This window comes from Malania oleifera, chromosome 12, assembly GCF_029873635.1.
Source record: "Malania oleifera isolate guangnan ecotype guangnan chromosome 12, ASM2987363v1, whole genome shotgun sequence".
Classification (NCBI taxonomy): Eukaryota; Viridiplantae; Streptophyta; class Magnoliopsida; order Santalales; family Ximeniaceae; genus Malania; species Malania oleifera.
Window position 1 is genome coordinate 9786227 of NC_080428.1, and position 2947 is coordinate 9789173.

The 2947-nt window shown below is 40.5% G+C and overlaps 1 non-coding gene across 1 annotated transcript; it reads right to left on the reverse strand.

Moving 5' to 3' along the window:
- Positions 1-1667: 1667 nt before the first annotated feature.
- On the reverse strand, positions 1668-1773 carry LOC131145242 (small nucleolar RNA R71). Its single transcript, XR_009134030.1, has one exon. It is a non-coding gene; the product is annotated as a small nucleolar RNA R71 (small nucleolar RNA).
- Between the last annotated feature and the right edge of the window lie 1174 nt (positions 1774-2947).

The following is a 2947-nucleotide window of genomic DNA, read 5'->3' on the forward strand; positions in this document are numbered from 1 at the left end:
CAACTGACGCAAATTGCTTCGCGAGATTTTTGCAGAAATTTCCTATTTTGAATTTTAAACCTTGTAAACCCTATTAGGTATAAATAATAGCTTTTTATATGTTCTTGGGGTTCCTATTTGGCCTCTTTTAGGTTAGTGACAGGCCTAGGAAGCCTTTGAAAGCCACTTAGATTAGGATTTACTACTTTTCCTTTCAATTCATGTACCGGTTCGTGCAAGGATTCTTTGACAGCCTGTGACAACCTATGAGTTCCATGTGCAACCGACTAGATAGATAGTCTTTTGATTGTATTTCCGGTCGTTAGTGACAGATGTTCGAGTTGCAATTAAATGATTTTTACATGCTTTCCTTTACATGTTTTCTTTTACTATTTTCCTTTACATGCTTTATTTACATACTTTCTTTAATGCTTTCATTTCAATATGATACAAGTTTACATCTTTGAGTGTGAAGATACAATAGGGTAAAGGATAGCCTAGTTAGGGATTCAGTCACCTATACGGATTAGGCTATGGTTCATGTATGAAGTGATCTTGTGATCATTGTGGTAGAGTATGCCCTAGTTACCTATCGTACTCCAGACGACTAGTGCACCTTCACTACTTTATGCCATCGAATGGTTCACTTAGCCGTCAGCCTAAGACAGATAGCTGACCGGACATAGCTAGTGCGTACGACAGTCTAGGTGTGATTTATACTCTAAGATCTACTTTCTAGGAGTAGTGTTAATATAGATTTACTGCTCCCAGTAGTTGTTAGAAAATCCCAATCAAAATCTCTTCTTTTTCCTTTTTACACAAAGTGTAGTAAAGTAGGTTTGAAGTGGTTAACAATTGCACACTAGTCCTTGGGGATAAACACCCGACTTAGTCATTATTCTACTGAACTTAGGAGTAGTTAGGTTTATAAATTTTATCTTTGGTAGTTAAGGACCCAAGCCTTGGTGAGCCTACCAAATTTTGGCACCGTTGCCGGGGACTGTGTTATGGTTGTAAGTCAATTTCTAGTTTAGCATACTATACTTTGTTTTTACTTGTTTTCTTTTATTTTTGTTTTTTTTAGATACTATGAAGTCTTAATTTTTTGATGCATGTGTATATGCTAGGTTTACACTCTTTTGATCTTGAGTTAGTGCCTATAAAAATTGAGATTGAGAGATCCCGTAGGTCCATTAGGAAATCTACCTCTAGTCCCAAGTTAGCCAACTCGGCCAAACTTAAAGTCATGGCTAAACATAATCTGATTCCTGCCCTTCAAAATCTGTAACCCCAAGCTCCCCACCAACCTATGGTGGAGGAGCAACCTCTTCGGATCCTTAGAGAGTACTTCACACCCAACACATATACCTTGCCATTTTGTATCAAACTTTTGGATGTTGAGATGGCTCAATTTGAGATCAAGACTTCCTTCATCTCAATGCTTCCCAATTTCCATGGGAATTCCAATGAAAATCCTAATGGGCATCTAGATGAATTTCTCAAAATTTGTTCCACCATCTGAATGTCCAACTTTGGTGATGACACCCTCTAATTGAAAATTTTCTCATTCTCTCTAAAGGATAAGGCCAAATATTGGCTGAATTCCTTAGAGCCGAACTCGGTGACCAACTGGGCCACCATGCAACATAATTTCTTAAAGAAGTGCTTCCCCATTAGGAAGGCTAACCAGGTGAGGAAGGCCATCACTAGTTTCTCACAAGTGGATGGGGAACTATTTTTCGAGACATGGGAGCGCTTTAGGGACCTCTTGCCAAAATGCCCACATCACCAACTCCCGAAGTGGCAATTAGTTCAAACCTTCTATGAAGTATTAGCTGAGTGAGACTGGTCCATGGTAGATGCATCTTGTGGAGGTAATTTCCTCACGAAAAACAAGAATGAGGTTTGGGCTCTTTTCGAGAACCTGGCCAAAAATTCTTAGCAGCACGCTGTTGTTGCTCATGGATCATCCTAACCATCATCCACCACTCCTAAGGGAATCTATGAGTTAGCCACGGGCCATGACCTTGCTCCCACACTACACACTATAGTTAAAAATTTAGATCAGTTCTTGTCCTTAAGACAACAACCTTAGCCTGTGGTGTGTGCAAAGGTGTGTGTCATTTGTTCTAATCCTTCATGCACTTGTTATAATTCCCCCCATGCACCGCCCCCACCTGAGTTTGTGCAGAAAGAAGTTAAGGCCACCCATAATTGGTATGATATGCTATCCAATGACCCATATTCAAACAAGTACAATCTTGGGTGGAAACAACATCCTAATGTCTCCTGGAGGCCATTAGCTTTGGGTATCCAATCTTAAAGACTTCAAAAATCACCCACTGTTCCACCTCCTTGCCCATACCAAAATTCCCAAAATCCTCTTATTTATGCCCCCTTGACCTTCATCTTTTCATCAACCATCTCCTCCTCAGCCCAAATATGATTCGTTTCAAGAGACGATGTTGAAAGCCCTTTAAGGCATTAAGGCTGATCGCAAAGTAGATCGACAATTACTCCACTTTCACTTCTAGTCTATTGCCAAGCTAGTAGCCACCATGGGGCAACTAGCTTCCTCTTTGAGTAGGAGAGATGAGGGTAAATTGCTAAGTCAACCTCTAGTGAACCCTAAAGGCCAGTATAGGTTAGAATGTGAGTTGGCTGCTGAACCTTTGTCATATCATGAGCAAACCCAAGTTGTAACCATTTTTCAAAGTGGTAGGGAGGTAGACAATAGAGTTGGGGAGAAGTTAGACCAAGAAAATGATAAGGATAAGACCAGGGAAGAACCCAAAGATAAGTCATGTGATCCTCTTTCTCCTCATCTGGTAGCTAATACCGATACACCTACCCTCTCCAACGATGGAGCACTTCCCCATTATATCCCTATAGTGCCATTCCCTACAGCTTTTCATACACCCTCTAAATCTAATAAAAAGGTCACCACTGAGTCCATCATGGACACATT